Here is a 27,500-nt window from a genome sequence, read left to right as displayed (position 1 = left end):
ACACACACATACACACAAACACAAACACACACAGGTAAATACATCCCCGCAGATATATACTTGGTTCCGATCTTGTGATCAGAGTAATTCAAAACTAAGAAGTGAATATTAAAAGCGAAGTCTTTTATAATAAAAGTTTAATTATATTCATATAACATGGACACAGTGTTTCAACAATGCCTGTATTCGTTAAGCTTCATCAGGAGGAAAAATAACAATGAAACTTCGTGAATACACAATTTCCTGAAACTGTGACCAAATTGCAAGAACGTAAATTCATAGTCCTACACATATACGTACGCAAATACACACACACACTCACACACATATTTCTACATGCATACAAACATACATCAATTCAATGCATCATCCATGCGTAAGTACACACATACATACATACATACATACATATATATATATATATATATATATATATATATATATATATATACAGACATACATACACGGAATTTATTTTAATAATATGCTTAATAAACATAAGCTAAGTATAATTGTGAAGGATAGCCATATTATCAGTAACCAGGAAGAAAAATCAGATCCAGTTCCGTTCCTTTCATGTCATTTTCTTCAATATTCATTTACTTTCGCCTGTCTACCTGTTAGGTGTTATGATACTAACTGACGAAAATATTAACCTAATAAGAACTTATGTATTAGGGTCTTTCTTTTTTCATTTATGGTGAAAGTTCGGTAAAAACCAGTGCATCCAAAATATTGGATACTAGCTTGAGACAATGGGACCGAAAGGACACTTGACTCTATAAGCACCAAACCTGTACGCTATGCTTTAGCTGATACTCACCCAATCGTGTTTTTTTATACAAGAAAGCGAAATGTATCGTCTGACAAAGTTATTCTTTCACACCTTATATATTTGTGTGTATATGATAGCGTGCCTATGTGTCTGAATGTGCAGCTGTGTCTATGTACGTAGGCATTTATTAGCGTACCTGAAGGCGCATGGTTCAGTGGTTAGAGTGTCGGGCTCACAATCATGAAGTAGTGAGTTCGATTCCCGGAACGGACTGTGTTGTGTTCTTCAGCAAGACACTTTATTTCACCTTGCTCCAGTTCACTCAGCTGTAGAAATGAGTTACGTCACTGGTGCCGAGCTGTACTGGCCTTTACATTTCTCTTCGATAACATCGATGGAGTGGACGAGAAAAACTTGTTAGCATGGGCGACTGCTGATCTTCCATAAACAAAGACTTGTGTTCCTTGAGGGGGGACTTTCTAGGTGCAATCCCACGGTCATTCATGATCGAAGGGGTTCTTTTTTATGTATGTGTAATGTATACATAATAACTAAAATAAATATTTTTCCATTCACTCCTTAAAACTTTCATGCATATTTGTAAGCATGTGAACTAATATATATATATATATATATATATATATGATATACAGTCAATTTATTTATCACCGTAGTAAAGAAACTACATTTCCTTGGGTATAAATCATAGTATAATACATTTATAATCAAAACTTTGTGCATAGCCGCATGAGAGGAAAGTTTAATTAAGTTGCACCCAACTAGTATCATTCATGCCACTCATTCTATCATGATAGTTTGAAGTCACTTCAACTTGGCACTCAACTAATGCATCCAAATGCCAAAGATCTAAAAGGATGGTAACACCTCGAAGAAATTGATCTCATGGAAACATAGAAAGTAGCAAAATTCACATTATATCGGTTCTTCGTTGCTAACTGGACTCTCGTTGCCGACTGCTTTCATACAATTCAGTCAGTCTGTCTCTGGCTGACATCATTCTACCTTCCTTCTAAGAAATTTACATGATAATGAGAAAATGTGCTTACTCCTTTCATTCTCTCTTTCTCTTTCTCTCTCTCTCTCTCATTCTTTCTCTTTTCTTCTCATACACATATCGTGTCAAAATGGCAGAGTTATAACGCCAAACAGTCCAAGTTTATATAGCTAGGCATAGAGCATAGAACTTGATAAATATGTCTGTGAATACTGTCATAATGAATGATCGTCCAAACTCAACACCAGTTATATATAACACTGAGATAGCCATACAACTTCAAATAGGAAACTTTAAATTTGAAGTTCCAAATGATAGATTATATATCTAATCTAATGTAAATTTTGACAACATAACTACTAAATAATATATGTATGTGATAGAGAGAGTTTGTCTATGAATGTATGTATAGACATATAAACATTGTGTGTGTTTCTGTATGTGTGTGTATTATTCATACATACATACATACATACATGTCTATGTGTGTATATATACATATACACCATACACACACACATACACACAGAGAGAAAGAGAGAGGGAGAGAGCGAGACCAGTGTTCAATTTGTTTGAAATAAAAGCCAATTCTTCCTCCAATCATGATCTTGGGCTTAGAAAAAGAAAATCAGTTTCGACACAATGTCTACAACTATAACGTGACGGCCATGTCCACAAGCTCTGATCTTGGTCTCTTTTATGACTAAGATTTTCATTTCGTTTAAGGGTATTATATTAGGTCAGCTTTGTTTGAGTTAGCCTCTGTATATTAATGATTTTTATTATTAATTCGATCCACTATTAACCTTCTATTATAGTTTCTTTCACATCTATGATGCATCATGCGAATTTAAGTTTATCCCAGTGCTTCAGCGATACAATAATCTATCGACCTAGGAACAATTAAAGGTACTGTTAACTGTGACTCGATATGAACTTAGAACATACAAAACTTAAAAAGTAAGGTAACAGAAGCAACATTTAATCACAGGATGCATGTTTATTTAATGACTGTTTGATATACAGTGGGTTTGATATACAGACCCACAGACACACAGACTGACTGCCTCACTGACAGACAGATTCACTGACTCACAGACAAAGACAGACAGACAGGCAGGCAAATAGATAGATAGATAGATAGATAGATATTGAATGTATTTATAAAATGAATAAGTATAAATAAATACGTGTATATATATATGCATAAGAGTAAAAGAATATACATGCATACATACATATATATATATATGCCCGCATTCATATGCATATATGCATGTATACACCTTTATACGTATGTGTTTGTGTGTGTAAATGTATGCACGTACGTATGTATGTATTATGTATGTATGTAAGTATGTATGTATGTATGTATGTATGTATGTACGCACACATATATCATTGTTGCTGATCTCAGCGTTGCCAAGAGGATGAAGTTAAACGATCTTTTGAACGATGATACATCTACAGTACTAATGGCCGCGATAAAGTACTTCGTCAGTGTTTTTAATAGATCTTGTTTTTCAATTGATGTATCTTAGCTCTAAACTTAACCTCTGAACTTTGACTTTACCTCAGCAGTTTCTTTTTTTTTTTTTTCGTTTTCGTTTTTTTCTAAAGTCTCACGTGTAAACTACGGAAACAACCGAAAAGTTTCCGTAATATTATTTTTCTGTTTTTAGATGGAGGCGTGGTATTTAGAAATAATCGATACTGAATCATTTTTATTTCACGGCAAAACATTTATTCATTTCTTTTTTATTGTCTTTCTGGGGAAAATAAAGGAGAATTTATTTTTAGTTAAATTAATGTAACCGCAGTGAGCGAATGAAGTTACTCATGATGCAGCGTTTGACCTTGTCAGAACTGCAAAGCCACAGGTTATACATTTTATGAACCGTGAGTACGTTCCGTACCAACTACATTAAAACATTTCTATTACGTCCATGAATCTGACTTCCATATACGCATGATATGCATGTCTAACACCAATTAGCAAGGTCATTCATAGCTAAAGAAGGACACAACACATAGGATAGTAATGCCCGACGGGGAAAAGATTAAAGTTTTCTTCGTATACGTTGCAGCTGTGAGAAGTTTATAGCAATAAAATGGATAACCAGTTTGAGTACTTTGTCATATAGAGCTGTTCCTTGTCTTTCTGTCCACACGTATCATTTATTAACACTAGTTGCCATAGCGTGGTAGGCTTTTATGACTACACATATGGCGGACTTTAACCTGATCCACACCCGTCATCTTCTTTCACTTTAATTTCTTTCGCATAGATTTCATTCCATTGTTTTCTACCAATAATGTTTGTCGTCTATGATCGTACATTAATGCTTCTCGGTATTCATTCTTTTTCTTTTTTTTTTTCTTTAAATCACCATTGATTTAGACATTGCATATTAAGCATGACTGATAGCAATTAGTCCATTAGGCGTATATTTTCTCTTACACAGATCTTATTGCATTTAAATGAATAAGATGTTTTATATATATATATATATATATATATATATATATATATATATATATGTGTGTGTGTGTGTGTGTGTGCACGCGTGTGTGTGTTTGTGTGTATGCACGCATGTGTGTGCGTATGTGTATCTGTATCGGTTTTTATTGCTCCATTACCACTTGATACCGGTGTTGGCGTGTTTACGTCCCCGTAACTCAACGATTCGGCAAAAGTGACCGATTGAATATATAGAAGTGTATATACATATATATATATAAAAACAAATAGTAAATGAGTATATGCATATATACGTACAGGTATGTGCATACCGACATCCACCTGTATGTATAGGTGCATATCTGGGTACAGGACATTGGAAACAAAAAGTAGACGAGAAAACACACAAGCCAACATAGAGAACATTCTACTTCATCAGCTACCCCCGTTTTAACACCGGCGTTTCGAAGAGCTGGGCAGGACGCATCGCTAAAACGGCTCTTCCCATGGATAGCAAATTAAATTTGTATACACAAATTAAACCTTGCCATGGAGGAATGTAGTGGCGGACAAAAAACAAGACAGGAAAACAAACAGAAAAGGCTATACGGCCAGACGGGAAAAGTTATGTGTATGAATGCTGTGAGGCACGAACTTGAAAGTGGGGACGAAGTAAGTTCGCGTGTTTGCTCTGCGATAGCCAAGGAAGAAAAGGATTATTGACCGGAAGCATGTGACCGTGCCGGCGTAAGGCGAAGAGAGAGAGAGTGGTAGAGGGAGAAACAAAGGGAGGAAGTAGAAGAATAGGTGAGCAACGAGAGGAAAAGAGAAAGAGAGGAAGTACGAGGGGGAAAAAGGAGATACGTAGTAGTAACAGAGGAAGAACGAGAGGGGTAAAAGAGATACGTAGTAGTAAAGAGGAAGAACGAGAGGGTGGAAAAATGATAGAGGAAGAGAAAGAGAAAGATATAGAGTAGCGTCGGAAAATATAAAGTTACGAAAATTACTTACAGATTGGTGACGCTGCGTTCGGTCATGTAAAAACCAATAGTAAATGAGTATATGCATATATACGTACAAGTATGTGCATACCGACATCCACCTGTATGTATCGGTGCATATCTGGGTACAGGACATTGCAAAACAAAACGTAGACGAGAAAACACACAAGCCACATAGAGAACATTCTTCTTCATCAGCTACCCCCGATATATATATATATATATATATATATATGTGTGTGTGTGTGTGTGTGTGTGTGTGTGTGTGTGTGTGTGTGTGTGTGTGTGTGTGTGTGTGCGCGTGTGTGTGTGTGTGTGCGTGTGTGTGTGTGTGTATATATATCTTGCTTCTTCTGTCTCTCTCTCTCACTCTCTCTTTCCATTTCTCTCTCCCTCTCTCTTTCTCTCTCATATTCACATATAAGCACACACACACACGCACGAGGACGTAAATGTTACGGGGACGTAAACACGCCAACACTGGTATCAAGCGGTGATGGGGCAATAAAAAGATATATAGACACACATACGCACACACGCGCGCACACGTACACGCACACACACGCGCACACGTACACGCACACGCACACGCTTGCACACACATACGATTGGCTTCTTTCAGTTTCCGTTCACCAAATCCACTCCCAAAACTTTGGACGGCCCCAGGCCATAATAGAAAATACTTGCCCAAGGTACTACGCAGCGGCACCGGAATCATTTGGTCGGAAGGTAAACACACAAGCACACAAACACACTCACTCGCACGCATACACACACACGAATGAGTGCACAAACGAGAAAACGTGGGACTTAACACGTTTGGCAGAAATTACCTTCCCAACCAAATGATTCCGGGTTCAGTGCCGCTGCGTGGTACCTTGGTCAAGTATTTTCTATTAAAGCCTGGGGTCGTCCAAAGCTTTGTGAGTGGATTTGGTGAACGGAAACTGAAAGAAGCCAGTTGTACGTGTGCGCGAGCATGTGATAGTGTGTGTGTGTGTGTCTATGTGTATGTGCTCGCGTGTGTGTGTGTTTGTGTGTATGCACGCGTGTGTGTGCGTATGTGTATCTTTATCGGTTTTTATTGCTCCATTACCACTTTATACCGGTGTTGGTGTGTTTACGTCCCCTTAACTCAACGATTCAGCAAAAGTGACCGATTGAATATATAGAAGTGTATATACATATATATACGCATATATGTATAGTGGGGGCGCTTTCAGTATTTCTTAATCGAAAATAATGCAAGGTATAAAAAGTTAATAATACATGTGTATAGTGAGTGCTGTTACTTGGTATTTCGATATTTCGGGCTTAGCACTCTCATTCAGGAAATTAGTACTAACCGTCAATTTGTATTATTAATATTTTCTAAGTCACATCATTTGGCTTCAAAAACATATCTAAATCATTAATATATAAGAGAGAAATTTGAAGTACCTAAACACAAGCCTTAATTTCATGTCTTCTCTCGCTCCTATTTGTATGTCAATGAGTGTGGTCCAAGCTATTCCATATAATACGCTGTATTTGAACATTTATACACCAGTCTTTAAAGCAATTTTAGTTATTGTTCTTGGCACTCCGTCGCTTACGACGTCGAGGGTTCCAGTTGATTCGATCAACGGACCATCCTACTCATGAAATTAACGTGCAAATGGCTGAGCACTCCACAGACACGTGTACCTTTAACGTAGTTCTCGGGGATATTCAGCGTGACACAGTGTGAAAAGGTTGACCCTTTGAATTACAGGCACAACAGAAACAGGAAATAAGAGTGAGAGATACTTGTGGTGGAAGAGTACAGCAGGGTTCGCCACCATCCGCCGCCGGAGTCTTGTGGAGCCTTAGGTGTTTTCGCTCAATAAACACTCACAACACCCGGGTCTGGGAATCGAAACCGCGATTCTATGACCGCGAGTCCACTGCCCTAACCACTGAGTCATTGCGCCTCCACTAAGCAATTTTAGTAAAACAACCCAATCTGCGTGTCAGCCTCCTGCGCAGAACAGCCCGGCACAGCTACGTTACTTGCGTTTACTATACTTTCTACGGTCGCCATTTTAAATAGTAATTCATAGCAACGGTTTTATGAAAATTAATTTCTAACGAAATGAAATTTAATATTTTTCCATAGAATTTGTAAATGTCATGCCAAATAAAAGCCAATAATTTAAAATAATAAATAATTAATAGCAAATAATAATAATTGTTATTATTATAATCATTGTAGAAGCAGCAGCAGAAGTGGTGGTGGTAGTAGTAGTAGTAGTAGTAGTAGTAGTAGTAGTAGTAGTAGTAGTAGTAGTAGTAATGTTGATGATGATGATCATCATCATAATGGTGGTGGTCGAAATATGACCACCGCTAGCAACAACACCAATAATAATAATAATAATAATAATAATAATAATAATAATAATAATAATAATAATAATTGAACTAATGATGGTGTGTTGGTGGTGGTGGTGGTGGTAGCGGTTATGATGAGGATGATGATGATAAATTTAAAGAACCGAAAATAAGTGATGATTAGATCTGTTAAAAGCGAAATTTATAGCTTGTGTGTTGTGATGACAATGTTTCTGTTGATTCTATTGCATGTGCGCATACGTTCAGGGAGAGAAAGAGAGAGAAAGAGATGAAAGAGAGAAAAATAGATGGAAGAGAGGGAGAGAGAGAGAGAGAGAGAGAGAGAGAGAGAGAGTAGGAGAGCAAACAAACAAAATGGAGGAATACCTAAAATAAGACTTCATAATGTTACGTCATCATCTGAACCTTGGATATCGCTCTGAGAACAGATTCTTCCCACCGTTCTCGAGGATCCTTAAAAGGGTCATTTGCCATTGAAAATAAAGGATATCAAGATCAAGAAATCGATGACGTTTCTTTTGTTGTTGTTGTTGTTGTTGTTTAGCCGCAGTCTCCGATTCTGCCACTCTCTTTGTGACTTGTGCTCACACCACGTCTTGCCTCTCTCTAGCATCTATTTTTCATACAGTTTCCAATGTAGTACTTTCGCTACATGGTCGTGTCTTGTGAATAGAATATTACTAGCCTTGTGCAAAAATTTGAAACCATTATAAAACAGAAAGCTCGCAGAACTGCCTTCATACCGGGCAAAGTGCATAGCAGTATTTTTTCTGGATCTCTATGTTCTGGGTTCAAATGTCACATAGGTCAACGTTGCCTTTTATCCCTTCGAGGTTGATCAAATAGTATACTAGTGAACTTCTGACTTCAATATAATTGAATTAACGCTTCAATAAAAATTGCTGGCTTTGTGAAAAAGATTGAAACCATTCTAAGACAGTGAGCTAGAAGAGACACCAGCACTTTAGATACAATGCGTACAGACGTTTCTTTCGACTCAACGTTTTGAGTTCAAATTCCGTCGAGATCAATTTGCTTTTCATCCTTTCTGGATCAATAAAATAAACTACTAGTTATGAGCTTCAGTTGATGTAATCGTCTAGCCCCGTCATTCAAAATTTCAAACATTGTGTCTATAGTAGAGATAATCCTTTCTATTATAGGCACAATGCCTGAAATTTTTCGGGGAAGGAGACTAGTCGATTACATCAACTCCAATGCTCAACTGGTACTTAATTCAATCGACCCTGAAAGGATGAATGGTAAAGGCGACCTCTGCAGAATTTGAACTCAGAACATAAAGACGGACGCTAAGCATTTTACCCCGGGGGGGGGGGGGGCTAATGATTCCACCAGCTCGCCACCTTCGTTAATTATGATTTGGTGTTCTTATTCACAAGACCCACTTTATTCGCTTGTCCTTATTTTTACTATTGCTTTTCTTGTTATCGCTCTTGTCTAATTTGTTGCCATTGTTATGCACTTTCTCCATTGTATTTCTCGGTGGACAGGGTGGGTGGTTTCAAATTACAGTTTTGTTCAATATTTTTTATTTATTCATTCATTCAGTCATTTATTTATTATTTGGCGTTCGTTAATGCAAATTTCCATATCATCGTTGCTGTTATTATTGTTACTAATCTTAACATTTGTTGATGTTGTTCTTATTGCGACTGTTTTCATCTCACTTTCTCTGGCATTTCTTTTTACTGGTGTTCTAAGCAACGTTTCTCTTCTTCAGCAACGTATTTTTCTTGAAATGTGTCTCCATTTCTTTATTCTTTTATACTTCTTTGTGTATTTGTTTATTTTAGGTTTTTCTTGAGGGTGTTGTATGTTTGTTGCTGAAACATTTTTAAGACTTTTAATGTGGTTCCTGTATTTGTTGCTGTTGTTGTTTGTTTCGTTTGATTGCTTGTTGTTATTGTTTAATCTCCTGTCTTAATTCTAGATTGCAATTGTCTAGCTTAATCTCCACTTCATTCTTTTCCCCCCATCTCTTTCTCCCTCCTCTCTCTCTCTCCTCCTCCCTCTCTCTTTCTCTCTATCTCTCACTAAAACTCTTTCATATCTTCCCCCTCTTTCTAACTATACGTGTAAGTATATGTTTATAGGTTTTGTTCTCGGTACATGTATATCTATATATATGTATATATATATATATATATATATACATATAGACGTGTGTGTGTTCATCTATACACACACACACACACACACATATATATATATATATATATATATATATATATACAGATATATAGCTAGATAGATATACATACATATGTATATATGTATGTATATCTATATACATACATATATATATTTGTATGTAAGTACATATAAAGTTGTATGTGTACACATACATATATATATGTGTGTGTGTATGTATGTAGGTCTGTATATACATAGTCCTAAACATATGACTATATATGCGAATATGTATATATTCATCTATAGACAGATACATAAACACGTACCTGTACACACACATAAATATACATATATGTGTATGCGTGCGTGTGTACGCATGCGCACGCGTGTGTGTGTGTGTGTGTACGTGTGTGTATGTATGTCTGTGTCTATATACGTATAGGCAGTCTGCGATTCATTTGCCTGTGTGTATAGATGTGTATTCCATAGAGAAAGAACGGCGAAATATATTCGCATCTTATTAACTTGTTCCTATGAGAAAAAAAGCTGACACGTACGGCTTCTAAGCAGGAAAAGTAAAACCTGGATAGTATGAAATAGAAAGTATATGTTTGCGAGCACGAAACGGTCTTGGATAAAGCAATCAAAAGCTTTCAAACAAGCACAGAGCACAAAATTCGAAATTTGCATACATGCATATATGTCTGCTTGTATATATATATATATATATATATATATATATATATATATATATATATATATATATATATATATATATGTACATATACACAACTGCATCTATGTAAATTTCAAATCTAGAATATATGCTCACGCACTTAGATGAATATACATGCTTATTTGCGTGTACATACGTGAGTTGACATACATGCTCACATATAAATGTATATATATACACATATTTATATATGAATACATATATATATATATATACATATACATTCATGTACAATTATATTATATATTTTATAGACTGATATGTATATATACGCACGAGTATATATATATATATATATATATATATATATATATACATATATATATATTCACATATATATCTAATATAATAAAATTAGTTTGTGTGCGTGTGCGTGCGTGCATGCGTACGTATGTTCCGCATGGTATCGAAAACGAGGTTGGTTCGCACAATTTCGACAACTGTAGCTAAGGGAACCAACACTGCCTGAACAATCTTTAAATACATGGAACTTTACCAGGGAATGAATCTTCGAAGATATATCGTCAGTTTTATTAGTAATATTTAGTGAATAATCTTTTAATGTGAAGTATACATATCTGTGTATATATATATACATACACACACACACACACGCACATGTTTTTATGTATGCATATATCTGTGTGTGTGAGCGAGTGTACGCATATGAGCATATATATTCACACACACATACACACACACATACATATATATATATATATATATATATATATATACATATTTTTTATGTATGCGTATCAAAGAGTGTACGTGTGTTTATATATTTGGACATTTTTACGTGTGTCTGTATAATATACCAACACATGTATATAGAGAGAGATATATATGTGTGTGTATGTGTCTATGTATGTATTTGTATGTATGTCTGTACGAATAATTTGTGACGATGGAACATTGTGGTCCTTACATGATATTTGGCAGGCAACCATCTATGCGTTTCGATTTCGGATTTGGCCAAGATTGTACTTCCTGTATGTAATTCTAAGATGAAGTTCCAAAGTTTAGTCCGAGGTTAAAAGTTCAAATGTCTTACTAGGTCACTAGTACAGATCAAATTGCTTCATATTGAGGCATGTTTATCCGTTTTGTTTTTAATATTTATCAATATTTCTGTTATTGGTGATTTATAATAAGTCGTATTATAGTAGTTTTTCCAGTATTATCATCATCAACGTAATAATCAATTAGCCATTTTCAAGCTTTTGTATATATGCAGACACATACAAAGACATACACATATGCATACAAACATGTATGCATATCTCTATGCCGTGCCATACCACGAGCCCTTAATTCTTGAGAGAATTATAGAAGCATCATAGTGACTTACGAAGTTCCTTGTCGATTGTTAGAACTGGTGGTGATAACGTCTTTCGATGATGGACCACAGACGCATTTATATAAAATAAGATTTGCATTTTAACATAAGAGGTAAATATTTCTTATTATATACCTCTTTGAATATATATATATATATATATATATATATATATATATATATATATATATATATATATATATATTCATACATATACGTGTATTCATACATTCATACATACACACGTCCATACATACATGCATTGTGTGTGTGTGTGTGTGTGAAAATGAATATACAAAAATCATGTTTTTACATAAAAATGTCACCATGTGTCGGTTTTTCTGTCAAAATATTAGGGTACGTTTAACACAAGGCGCGCTCTACACAGGAAAATGGAGAAACAATGACATTTTATTAAATGGTTTATCGGTTATTCCAACTTATTTGTTTCAAATATGTTGTAGAATGCATTTTTCGTCCTTCTGATACAAGAACCACGTGTAAATCTAGTTCCAGACTTTGGAAGTGAAAGCTATACCAGCCACTAAACTGGACGCCACTGCAGTGTACGAACGACCCTCTCCGCTCCGTAGTGGCTAAAGGCACTGTACTGTAACAGCTTGTTTCGAAGACCCATAAATTTTCAAAACCTTCCCAAACAGCCTAACATATCTCCGATATGTAGATTTAGGTGTTTTCAAAATACATTTGAACAATTTTTTGACTGCGGTACCAGATGAACCAACATTGCTACAGGAAACACACCGAGGTGCACTCATGTCTCGTTCTGTAATTTATCAGAAACTTTTCCTGAAAGAAAGCCGGCAACCAAGTATGAAATAAAAGACAAGTATGAAATAAAAGACAAGTATGAAATAAAAGCTCGACTTTGCCTTTCATCATTTTGGGGTCGATAAATTAAGTACCATTTGCGTACTGGCGTCGATCTAATTTACTGGCCCCCTCGCCAAAAATTTCGGGCCTTGCACCTAGAAGAGAAAACAATATATATATAGGCATATGCATGTAGCATGTATTGTGTGTATGTGCTTATATATAGATATACGTGTGATGTGTGTATGTGTGTGTATGTGTGTCTGTCTGTCTATCTGTCTATCTGTCTGTCTGTCTGTCTGCCTGTCTGTCTGCCTGTCTGTCTGCCTGTCTGTCTGTCTGTCTGTCTGTGAGTGTGCGCGCGCACCTTATGAGCAGTAAACTATTGGAGGAATACATATTTCATATACACGTCATATTCTACGTAAATGTAGTATAATTGATATATATGTTTTACGATGTAAAGCATAACCTTCAGAACTCTTGACAAACATATCCTGCCGATTTGAGCTTTCTTTTAAATTCTTCTCTCTTTTTCTTTTTTTGATTGTGGTGGGGTATGCAATTGGTGCGTTTGTTTACATACGTAAGACACATTTCCCCCACTTTTTCATTGAAGAAAAGTAACAAAACTAAGCAAAACATGACTAAACAAATGTTTTCATTAAGTACTTATTAAGATGAATCTCATCTCTCCCAGTACGATAATGTAGATGGCTGAACACTTGTTTACACTTGTAATTTTATAATTTCGTATAACGGTGATTGATTTTTTCACAGAGGTTCTTGCAGAACACCTGCGGAGTGAGCTCATCAAATACATATACATACATAAATAATACACACACACATATATATATATATTGTTTAGGAAAAACATATCCAAATAAACAGAATTCTCACCTTACCAAAAACGAACACTCTCATACACATTATGCATGTACGCACATATAAATAGGTGTGTATATGTATGTCTGTATCTATGTATCCATGTATCTTTATTTTTATATATATATATATATATTTTTTTTTTTTTTTTTTTTTTAAAGTTTCAGCTTAGAGCTGCGGCCATGCTGATGCACCACCGTGTCTATATATATATATATATATATATATATATATATATATATATATATATACTTTTATTCTTTTACTTGTTTCAGATTGCGGCCATGCTGAAGCACAGCCTTTAGTCGAACAAATCGACCCCAGGACTTATTGTTTATAAGATTAGTACTTATCATATCGGTCTCTTTTGCCGAACCGCTAGGTTATAGGGATGTAAACATACCAACATGCGTTGTCAAGCAATTGTGGGGGAACAAACATAGACACACAAACACACACACATATCTGTGTGTGTGTGTGTGTGTGTGTGTGTGTGTGTGTGTGTGTGTATCCCAGCCACATGGTTCCGGCTTCAGTCCCACTGCGTGCATCTTGGGCAAGTATCTCCTACTATAACCTCGGGTTGACCAAAGCCTTGTGAATTGATTTGGTAGACGGAAACTGAAAGAAGCCCGTCGTAAATATATACATATTTGTATTTATGTATCTGTGTTTGTCTCCACACCATCGCTTGACAACCGATGTTGGTGTGTTTACGTCACCGTAACCTTAGCGGTACGGCAAAAGAGACGATAGAATAAGTACTAGGCTTCCAAAGAATAAATTCTGGGATCGATTTGTTCGACTAAAGGCGGTGCTCCAGTATGGCTGCAGTCAAATGACTGAAACAAGTAAAAGAATAAAAGAATAAATACATACATACATACATGTGATATGGCAATACCGAAAAACGATATTCAGTTTAGTTAGACTGTAAATTTAAAATCCTACCTAGCATCAACAAACAGTGATATACTGTATTTGATTCAATGAAATCTACCTTTTGCCTTTACAATAGTATTGGAGTTATGCAAAAGGGAACTATCAATTCTCAGTATAAAAATCCTACTTCGGAACAAAACCAAATGTTTGTCAGACGATGATAAAATGTATTGTATCAATTTCATTACATTTATTGTGTTTGTATTTCGAGGCATAGAGCCATGAAATCATTCGAGTAGGATTTTATTTCGGAAAAGAGAAAGAGAGCAAAATGGAATTATGTAAATTATTTAATCCAACTTTTCACGTTTCTGCTATTCCACGCCTTTTACAAAATTTATAATGAGTAGTCATCGATAAAAGATTTTTGTTCAATTTTGTAACGTATGTTTTGTTTTCTTTCTTTTGTAGGTAAGTGAATGTTCTTTGTATAATGTGCAGATAAAACTTCAAAGTTACAGAAAGGTAAGTTAAGGTGTTGTTGTTTAAGTTTATAGTGAGAGTGTATGGAAAATGGATGAAAGTTTGAATAAATGAAAGAATGGAATGAGGAAAATATGGTAGGAGTCATATAAATGGTGAAAGATTGGATGACTGAAAAGTGTTGAATGAAAGAATGACTGAAAGAAAGAAATAAATAAAGAAAGAAAGAAAGAAAGAAAGAAAGAAAGAAAGAAAGAAAGGGAGGAAGGAAATTGTGGCCATAATAGTAGAAGCGTGTTCAAACGACGGCATAGTTTTTGCATTATTTTGCTAATTCTCTATTAACCAATCAAAGAATCGTTTAGGAGAACTATAAAGTTAAGCATGATGCTTAGATTATTCTATCTCGGATTTAGAAAATAACTTTCTGAATCCATAAAAAAGAAGTCGTTCGCTTCCTTTGTAAGACATGATGATAATGATGAGAGATTACTTAACACTTTGGGGACGTACTAATCAATACATTCTTTATCATACGTGTGTTAATAACTCCGGTATAGAGTTAAGTTTTATTCAGATCCTGAAGATAGGGTAGATAACAACATGTGAGCTAAGTTACAAAAATCAGACAAAGTATCTTTTTATTACCCTTATTAGAGAGGTTGGCAGAACGGTGAGCCGGGAGAATGGAATCACACGTCAGGTAAAATTCTAAGCGGCATTTAACCGTTTGTTTATGTTCTGAGTGTGGAGGCGCAATGGACCAGTGGTTAGGGCAACGGACTCGCGGCCATAGGATCGCGGTTTCGATTCCCAGACCGGGCGTTGTGAGTGTTTATTGAGCGAAAACACCTAAAGCTCCACGAGGCTCCGGCAGGAGATGGTGGCGAATCCTACTGTACTCTTTCACCACCACTTTCTCTCACTCTTACTTCCTGTTTCTGTTGTGCCTGTAATTCAAAGGGTCAGCCTTGTCACACTGTGTCACGTTGAATATCCCCGAGAACTACGTTAATGGTGCACCTGTCTGTGGAGTGCTCAGCCACTTGCACGTTAATTTCACGAGCAGGCCGTTCCGTTGATCGGATCAACTGGAACCCTCGACATCGTACGCAACGGAGTGCCAACAATGTTCTGAGTTCAAATTCCGCCAAGGCTGACTTTTCTTTTCATCATTTTGGGATCCATAAAGTAGATAGCAAGGATTCAATCTAATTGACTAATTGACTAATCCACTTCCCTTAAAGTTGCTGGCCTTGTGCCAAAATATGAAATCATTATAATCATTGTACATGTTGGCAGAGCGGTGAGCTGGAAGAATTGGAAAAATTTCTTTGCAGTGTTTGTTCCGACTGTTGAAGTTCAGAATTGAAATTCTGTCGAGATCAGCTTTACCTTTCGTCCCTCCAGGATCGATAGAAAACAATACCAGTCAAGTATGGAATCTGCTAATCTCCTCCTCCTCTTAAAAATGCTGGCTTTGTTCCTAAATCAGAGCTCATTATCATGGAGATTAACGTAACGTTAAGCAGGCTGAACGCTACTTTTGTTGTTGTTGCTGCTGCTGCTCCTTTTGTTGTTGTTGTTGTTGTTGTTGATGCTGCTGTTTTTTACCATGATGATGATGATGATGATTATGATGACGACTACGACGACGACGACGATGACGATGATGATGACGATGAGGAGGAGGAGGAGGAGGAGGAGGGGATGACGATGATGATGACGATGATGATAATGACGACGACGACGACGACGATGACGACGACGACGATGATGATGATGATGATGATGATGATGATGATGATGATGTCGTTGTTGTTGTTTAGCCCTCAGGAGGGCGCTCTGAACATGCAAACAATTGATCAATGGCGTTCCAGTCTTGAGTATATCGGTTTTTTTTTTTTTTTTCGAGGCTAATATGGAAGACGCAATTCAAAGATTTTGTTTTCAACTTCCTCGCAGTCTCCCCACCCCCTATATCTTAGACCTTTGAAATTTTATTTAAAGAGCAGCTATAGTCACTGACCTGTTGATCGGTATACTGGTTGCTAGGGAAGACGAGTAGAAACCGTTGTATCAAAAAATAGAACAAGAAGAGAGAGAAAACATCATGTCTACGAACTAGACTTAGTAGTGCGACTGTGAGATGTTGGTAAACAGTCGCATAAATTTCTGGTGGTTGCAATATACGATGTTTGTATGCACAGTTTCAACAAGAACAGCGACAACAGTAACAGCAGAGATGAAATAGAAACAGTCCTTTATTTAGCCTTGTGGATTGTTAATCACTGCTCGGAACTCGGAACTTTCTAGCCGTGAAAAAGGTTTATCTTTTGAGGATGGTTTCTTGCTGTGTTCTGAATATGATATCACCTGGCGAGATCATCACAGAATACAAAACCCGACATAAATTTCAGGATCTTTATGCTGCTGTGCTTCTGTTGTTGTTGTTTTTTTTTGTTTTTTTTACGAGATATATATTGTCTGATGACTTGATGTATATTTTCTGATTAGCTTTTATTTTTTCCATCTCTTTATATCAATGTTTCTGGATTTACACTTTATCAGTGAATCTTTCAGCAAATAGAATTAATAAAAAAAAAAAGAGATTAACACATATAGACAAATAAATATATAAATAAATAAAATTAACTTCTTGCAGCTGGAGTTTGTTGTAAAAACGTAGAATGCGATAACGAGGTTTATTATGTCTGGTGTTTTTATCTCACTTTTTTTAGCAGCGCGTATCTTTTAGTGTTTCTGTTACTATTATAAGCATATAAAAAAATTATTTGAATTAAGTGCATTTTTAATGTCTGGGATTCGCTCATCAATCTCTTAAAAACTGATGTACAAAGAAACTAGCAATAAGCAAAAAACACGAATTGTGCAAAAATCCTCATGCGTTTCCCATTCAAGAAAGACCTAGGGCTGAACAAACGACAATAAAAAAAAAGCATGGTAAAAATAACTAAATAAGAAAACAATAGTAAAACAAAAAAGATCAAAATAACAGCAACAACGTATATCCAACAGCAGTAACAACCACAAACCACTTACACCATGGCAACAAGAACAACAACAATGACAGTAAAGAATGATGAGACGAGTAGCGGGAAAAGTAATATAAGCAACAATAACAATAGCAACAACATCAACAACAACAGCTACCGCATTAATGATGACTGATCAATCATTATACTCCTCTTCCTTCTCCTCGTCATTATCATTGAGAAAGTCGATGACGACGACAAAAACAACTGTAATGATCGTATTATGACATCTAAACTCTGTGGTAACCTCCATCACACCCTATCACTCAATGCTCCGAGGTTCGCGCCTAAATATACCACGGGTCAGTTTGCTTATGATGTTAAAGCTTCTGCCTCTACTTTAAATGGCGCCAGACATTTTGGAACGGGTTATGAACGATGCATTTATTAAATATATTTATCCTGTTTTTGTTTTTCCTTTTTTTTTTTGGCTGTTATATATGTATTATTTCTTCGATGTTAACGTTTGCTTTTCTTCTTTGCCTTTCTATTATATCACAAAATGATTTGTTTTTAGTTGTTTTATTTTAATTTTATATTACTTTATTTATTCATTTATCCGTTGCACATGAAATTTGAGTGAATTGCCGTTTATATTCAAGCTGACAAGAGCAACATATCCATAACATAAATCCTTAAGTACAGGCAGTATGTAGATAAATAAACAGATAGATAGATAGATAGATAGATAGATACAGAAAGGGAGGGAGAGTTAGATAATACATATATATATATATATATATATATATATATATATATATATATATATATATATATATATATATATATATATATATATATATATATATGTATATGTATATATATATACATATATTTACATATGTATTTCTATATATAAATATAGATAGATAGAGACTTGCATACATACATACATACATACATACATACATACATACATCTGAGCCTATGTTTATATTTGCTTAATTTGAAAGGATGAAACACATAGCCAACAATACTTCATGTCCGATGGTTCGGCAAGTTTCACTATACAACTGCGCATGTCTGCCTAAAAAAGGTTTTAAGAAGACTAGTGGTTACCCACGCTCCCTATCCTCCTCTTCACGGCATAGAAATTTAACCAGTAGAATGACCCTCGACTCAGTATCATTACTGTCAAAAGGCAAAGAACCGAGACAGCCACGGCAAAGAATATTTACCAACCGGCCAAAAGTTTTTCCTCCATCAATCCATCTAGATTATTACTTTTTATCGACTTGAAATGATACAGAAAATTTGAGCTCAAATCGCAGAGATTTAGATAAAAAAATAGGAAGAGTTCTAATCAACTAAGCTAATGACTCCAGCAATTCGCCGAGCACTTACATTAGACATAAAAAAGTTTAGAAATTCTAAAGCTTTAATTAACACTGCCTGTATAAAACACAGGGAGAAATTGTCCTATATTATGGAATAGTAGGTGCATTATAAATCTGACCTAAGTCTTGCAACGGAGATCTCATATTTCATTAACATATTCTTGACACGAAATACAATGACCACTTAGTGATAGCCGCCAAATCGAACGTGTGTTCAACGAAAGGGTTGCTATTTGTGCTTTCATACGTATATATATTTATATAGATAGATAGATAGATAGATAGATAGATAGATAGATAGATAGATAGATAGATAGATAGATAGTTAGATAGATAGATAGATAGTTAGATAGATAGATAGATAGATAGATAGATAGATAGATAGATAGATAGATAGATAGATAGATAGAAGTGTATATATATATATATATATATATATATATATATATATATATATATGCATACTTGCATAGTTGCATAGTTGCATCTATTCATACACATATACACATGCGTACAGGTATATATCCAATACATGTGGGAGAGAAAAATAGAGGGATATAGTGGATGAGAGAAAAGGAACCAATAACATCGATAGACAGGAAGTGAAAATGACAGAGAGAGGATCGATTGCGCGTGCGTACATGTTTGCCAAATACACTGGATAATATTAAGTTAATAGTTTGTAATAGAAACGTTTACAACTCTACATATATATATATATATATATATATATATATATATATATATATATATATATATATATATATATATATATATATATATATATATATATATATATATATATATTCATAAATATTTCTCTGGAAAATATATAAGGTTAGAATTCCCTTCATATTCATGTCTAACGAATGTTGATTGCTAAAAACACCCACCAGTAATGTCACACTAGATTTCTGTTTTTTTTTCTTTTTCTTTTTAAGCATATAATTCATAGAAGAGAAAGCTATCCAACATTGCGAACACATTTCTCATTGTACAAACATTGTTTCAGCAATCGAGTTCTCTGTTTATGTTTTGTCAACAGAGAATATGAAGTATAATGTAATTCTTGTGTCCCCACTGGAGATATGTTTCTACAATAGCAAACATCATTTTGGCTCACAAAAGCTGTACTGCTATAAAATCTTCTTATTTACTGTAAAGCTTCTTTCCTTGTTTTTATTCTAAACCATAATCGTGCTTTAATTGAATGAAATAGGCAATCCCTATTATAACGGAGCTTATGTAGGATGTATATATGTGCTGCCAGCTCTTTCTCTCGTTACGTTTCACTTTCTATCCTATAATTTACTCCATTACTTACACCAATTTGATGTAATGAAAAATAAGTTACTCGTACTGCACATCGACTCTTAGACCAACTGTATCTTTGAAGGCAGGAAACAGAAGGTGCGAGAAGCTAAGAAAGAGAATGAGTATTGTACAAGGTATTCTACAAGCTTCCAGATAGTCGTCTGACATATTAGAAATAGCTACTATATTCCCCTCAAGTCACACCTTACGTATATATGTATACGTATATATATATATAAATATATAAATATATATATGTGTGTGTGTGTATATATATAAGAATTTATCAAGTAGTCAGCGTGAAAAAACCTCATAATGAAAAAATAACGAAAAATTTCGTAATGAAAAAATTCATCGTTTCTTCATAGATATATTTAAATATATATAAAGGGCATTAACTGTGTATTAATGTCTCACGCTATCGAGGGACTAAATAAGTAAAAAACTACCAAAAATAAGTAACATATTTACCGAAAGCGGGGGAACGCAGCTTTTCAAAATTTATCTCTTAAATGTTTTTTTAAGAGATAAATGTTTTTTAAGAGATAAATTTTGAAAAGCTGCATTCCCTCGCTTTCGGTAAATATGTTACTTATTTTTGGTAGTTTTTTTACTTATTTAGTCCCTCGATAGCGTGAGGCATTAATACACAGTTAATGCCCTTTATATATATTTATATATATATATATATATATATATATATATATATATATATATATATATATGTGTGTGTGTGTGTGTGTGTGTGTGTGTGTGTGTGTGTGTGTGTGTGTGTGTGTACGAGACAATGTATAAACCTAGGACAAAAATACACCCAGTGGACGATGTTTCTCCTAATATTTACAATAAACTTGGTTTTCTGTGAAACCTACATAGTTTCTTACATATATATATGAAATCATTTTTAATTTTATTTTTCAATTTTCCCGAATATGATAAAAGATGGAAACTGTCAGGCACCAGATTAAATGCATCAAAGTATTTAGCTTCGTTCGTTTTGGGTGTGAGTTCATAAATGACTGCAGTTGTGATGCGCCCCGTTGGTTCACTCAACTGCCCCATGTTCGTTTCAAACCGTAACCTTTTACTCAAACAAAATCAATATTACTTACAAAACTAGAAATAAACTCTCGCGTAATCAAAAGTAGCACCAGGTCTCAATGGAAGCATTTCACTTCACACGATACTAATACTCTTTGGTAAATATATAAACGTTACGATACGGCTTTGTCTTTAAAATGCAAAGCTCTTGTGACTAGTCAAACGAAACAGATATACTATTATGCAATTGTTGGTATCAGACTATTATTTGTATAAACTTGAGTGGATTAAATGTATCAAATTGCCTTTTATTTTTTTTTTTATAAAGTGTTCGTTCCTTGACAGGCGGCAGGTCATTTGGTCAAGTCGTTAGAACCTTGCAGAATGATATAGAAAATGTTGAATTCTTTTATGGCAGATAAATGAAGTCCGATACTTAGGCCAATTCTTGTGTTTCTTTTTCTATTTATTTATTTCTGTTTATCTTTCAATCTTGTGCTCTCATTTTCTTGTTTCCTTCCTTCTCTCTCTCTCTCTCTCTCTCTCTCTCTCTCTCTCTCTCTCTCTCTCTCTCTCTCTCTCTCTCTCTCTCTCTCTCCTTCTGGAAGAATTCCGCTCTGATTAGACCTAGAGCACTATAGCAACCATCTGGTCTAACAATTACCTTAGACACGCTGTGTGTTACTACGGAGCCCCTTAGACCCTATCAGAATTTGAGATCCCAAGATCGATATAAGGTTGAACTAATCGATGCATAATCGTCATGAATTTGTGTCCCTTTGTATCCATTGTCTAATATTATCATTTGTTTTTTGTTTTTTTAAATATTCACGATGTAATATGATGGAAATTTGACTTAGAGAGAGAGAGGCTCCTTATATTCGGTGTATGTATTACGTTATTACATTGCAACAGAGAACAGCGAGCTAAAGGTCGGGTAACGTAAATCAAGCGGTCCAACAAACTAAACTCATTTCCAACAAGGTCAAAAACTTCTTGCCTAAAATAACTGTTATAAGTTTTAATAAACTTCATATTAATATTGTTTAATGGTGCGAAAAATAAATATACTTTCATATTAAAAACTACTTTGATATACATCGAATTATTATCACTATTATTATCCTTACCGTTATTATTATTATTATTATTATTATTATTATTATTATTATTATTATTATTATTATCATTATTATTATTATTATTATTATTATTATTATTATTATTATTATTATTATTATTATTATTATTATTATTATTATTATTATTATTATTATTATCGTTATTGTCATTATTATCGTCACCGTTGAGAGCGTCGTCAACCTAATACTCCTTAATCTTCATAGTTTGTAAGAAGGAGATATCAAGCATTTAATCACAGTAGAATGCACACAAATGCTTAATAATAATAATAATAATAATAATAATAATAATAATAATAATAATAATAATAATAATAATAATTTTAAAATAGCAAAAATAGCAGATTATCAATTTGAAAAGTGAAAGACGAATCAAAGCAGTAGCACATATTAACTAAAGCTAAAAATAATAACAGAAGCCAACGTAGTTATTAGAATATGAAAGTAGAGAAGCTGTTTGACCAACGCTGCTAATATTCCTGGCAAACAAAGTTGTTGACGGAAGGTCTGTCAACAGGCTCAGCAAAGAGATGAGGATGTTAAAGGTCTTGCAGCGTGTCCAGAGGCCATAATTGCATAAGGGAAATACCCAACCTTTTCAATTTCCCAGTAGTTATCTCTTTAACACGTTTTATGTGTAAATATTTATAATCACCTCTTCCCAAACAAAGTTTATTTTGCAGCGCAACAATCCACTGTATAATTTGAAAATGAAGCAACGACGAACGCTATATAACTTCAGTCCGCCTCTATTTCATGTATTCCAATTTACCGCTGCTATTACTACTGTTACTACGACTACGATGATAAACCTACGGGGACTAAAACTTGAAAGTGTTTGTGTGTGGGTGTTATTAATATGATCCACATGGACGTGACTATAGGCCTTGGTTTTGGCTGTATTCTAGGATATTTAGAGTCATGTGAATATACATAAATTTATGTATGCATATATATATATATATATGTGTGTGTGTGTGTGTGTATGTATATATATATATATATATATATATATATATATATACACACATATATGGATGTATAAACGTGTGTGTGTATGCCTGTATGTATGTATATATATACATATATACGGAGAGAGATAGAAACAGAGGCACACTGACAGACAGAGACAGAGAGAGAACAAAGTTATTTTATACCACAACTGAAAAATGCACTTTCAGATGATTTATTTGTAGAAGCTTAAATGCCTAAATGGTTTCACAGTGTGTGTGTATATATATATATATATATATAGAGAGAGAGAGAGAGAGAGACGGACAGACAGACACACAGACAGTTTCATACATACATACATACATACATACATACATACATACATACATACATACATACATACATATAGATATAGATATATATCGTTGAAATTTACAAAAAAAACAAAAGGCGAAGAAAGGTGCATGAACAAGCTGGTGCGTTAGTTTGACGCTCGGGTAAGTGAGAAAGTCTATTACGTTTCGAGCCTACGCTCTTCAACAGAAAGTGATATATGAACACACACACATACACACACACTCGCACACACACACACACACACACACACACACACACACACACACACACACACACACACACACAGAGATATATATATATATATATATATATATATATATATATATATATATGGAGGTTAGTCTTGCGATATATATTTATGTGGAATACATAGAAAATAGAGAAAACATTATGTAAAGTCTTATCTCAACAGCTGTTTCAAAATGGCCCTAACTTACATAATAATAATATCCATTAGTAATATGTGCACTATATCATATGTGTGCGACCGGTAACAAACCCATATGAGAGTGTAAAAGTAAATTGGCTGTTGAAAAGTAGAGCTGCAAATGTGACTTGTCTAGCAGTGCTTACAAATATAACGGTTGACAGAGAAGGGAGAGAAGAGGGGATAGCAAGAAGTGGAAGGAACCAGTGAAGTAGAAAGGGTGGCTGAAAGGCGAGACGAGATGAAGATATAGGGTGACAAAGACCAGATACAATTAATAACCGGAAGTATATATGTGTGTACGCGTGTTTGTGTGTGTGTATTTATGGTTATGAACATCTAAGGAGGTGGATGTGTCCAATGTGCCCACGAAACATTAAGTAATGAGGAGCTGAGTTAAACTGTTATTAAATATTAACATTCTAACTAAATGTATTGAGTGCTACTTTCTGTGCTTTGTTCACATGTGTACTTCCATACAAATATACGTATATATACATATACGTAAGCATGTATGCATGTATGTATGAACGTATGTATGTATGTATGCAGGTATGTATAACATATATACATATGCATACATACATATATAAATGGTATGTATAACATATATATATATATATATGTATGTATATATATATATATATATATATATATATATATATATATATATATATATATATATATACACATATCTATATTGCTGCACAAACGTATATGCATATGTTATATGTGTGTACATGTATATATAAATATGTATATACACATACACACATATAACATATACATATACGTGTGTGCACCAATATATATGTGTGTGTGTGTGTAAGTATATATATATATACACCTGCCTTCATATATCCATATATATATATATATATATATATATATATATATATATATATATTATATATATATCCATGCATATATATATGTATATACATATGTATAATATATATGGATATATATATATATATATATATATATATATATATATATATTTGTATGTATGTATGTATGTACGTATGTACTTATAATGTATACATATATGTATATATTTATATATCCATTTATATAGAAGGAAGGAAAGAGTATATAACGTTGTTGAGAAAAGGAGAGAGATTAATGTGTGAGTATTATTAAAGGAAAGCCTAAGGCAATTATCAGTGATAAATAGACATAGCAAAAGTGATGGCGATATACAGAGTGAAAGATGGATAACGAAAGGTGTGTGCGTGAGTGAGATAAACGAGAAAGGTAGAGAGATGTGGAGGGTGAGAGTCGTAGTGGGGGTGGAGAGAGATAATGGATGGTATAATAAGTCTCTTAATAAAATGTTAAATCTCTGCTTTCAAGTGGAAATATTTGATGTTCTTTTTTTTTTTCATTTTTCAATTCTATTCGACCGTAATTGTAACCGAGAGACGTTAAACTAGGTGAAAATAGTGTTTGATAGTTCAATATGAAGAGCAACAGCATTAACAGCAGGAAGAATAATAGGTGTATTTGATGCTACACATATCAACAGCAATAGCTAAAGCAACATCAACATCAGCGTTAACATCATTAATAACATGGAAGAATATAAAACATAACAACAACAACAACAACATTTGTAGCGTTAACAACGGCGAAGGTATAATATTGAAGTTTACAATTTTTATATAATTTTAAGTGATTCAAAAATAGTTTGAAATGAGCTGATTATTGTTGGGGCTTTTTGCTGTTGTTGTTGTTGTTGTTATTGTTTAACCCCCTAGCACTACGTTATCGAATGCTATGAGAGGTAATAATTGCAAACCTCGCAACTTTAACAACAATAGCAACAATGATAGCTTCAAAAATGGCAATAATTACTACATTTACAGCAGCAACATTAATTTCAATGAAGAACAACAAGGGATCCCATGACGATATTATTCATCCTTTTCTTTAAGACAATAGATTGTGATCTGAGGCAGGTTTGGTTGCTATTTCGTCCAGGTCGACTGAACGCATAGATGGTAAAATACTTCATACTAGAGGTAACCCCGTCGATATTGCTATTTTTTCACCTATGGACGTAAAAGGAGATAACTTAATATAGCATCTTGCTTGTATCACGCGTTGATATCGAACCTAGAATGCCAGCTTGGCATGAGAGAAAATTCAAATTCTAACACCAAAAAGAGAAACAAAATACCTGGAAGAGGCAAAGTGCGCCACAAGGCAGTAAGTTAATCTGCTCGAAATAGCAGGAAAATACCTTCAATCATGCCATGAATCTTCATCATGGGACACCTCTGGTTATAGACCTACTCGATCACGGCTTACCTGAGGATAAGCAATAACATTATAAATATATAAGCCTTATTGATTTCAAACCTTACAAAATTAACCGGACACAGAAGCAACAATAACAACATTGGCAGCCTCAAAAGTGTTAATAATAACAAAATTAATTTCAAAACAACAACAACAACAATAATAAACAATAGACTTCGAAAATATGAAAAAGCAATTGTTTCGCCAATTTCCAGAGCAATTAAATGTCAGAACTGTCAGATTAAAGTTCTAAGAATGATTAGTTCCATCCATCTGTTCGGAGTTCACATATTGCCTCCATGAATTTCTCACCTTTCTTGAAGTTCACCAATATAAATTACAATAGACTCTGTTTATTCACTGCAATATTTTACCTTCAGTCAATTCAAGATGAAATATTTTAAAGAATTGTAACAGAAGTAAGAGAACAGTTGTAGATATGGTTCTATCAAAAGAATAGCGTAGCACACATGACCTTTGTAATCCCTTTGAGGCTGGGGACATTGATAATAGTTGATATTTGGTTTAAACTTTGGGAATTCGATGTCTACAAGTAAAACGTGGACGAGATGGACATTCTACTGCATACGAAGGTTTGAATGAATACGTTACAGTGAGCGATGCGAG

General features: G+C 34.3%; 1 protein-coding gene across 20 annotated transcripts in view; it reads left to right on the top strand.

The window, feature by feature from the left end:
- LOC106876426 (uncharacterized) overlaps positions 1-27,500 on the top strand; it is a 1,215,830-nt gene that overhangs the window by 554,572 nt on the left and 633,758 nt on the right. For 3 of the 20 annotated variants that reach the window (XM_089352102.1, XM_089352109.1, XM_089352105.1), the window contains one exon: positions 14,930-14,983. The exons of the other annotated variants lie outside the window; for them this stretch is intronic. The gene's annotated coding sequence lies outside the window, so the exon portion shown is untranslated. The remainder of the gene's footprint in view (positions 1-14,929; positions 14,984-27,500) is intronic. 20 annotated transcript variants of the gene reach the window in all.

The sequence above is a fragment of the Octopus bimaculoides genome, chromosome 5, assembly GCF_046866305.1.
Source record: "Octopus bimaculoides isolate indiv1 chromosome 5, ASM4686630v1, whole genome shotgun sequence".
Classification (NCBI taxonomy): Eukaryota; Metazoa; Mollusca; class Cephalopoda; order Octopoda; family Octopodidae; genus Octopus; species Octopus bimaculoides.
Note: the sequence above shows the minus strand (reverse complement) of the source record. Positions and strands in the feature narration are given on the sequence as shown.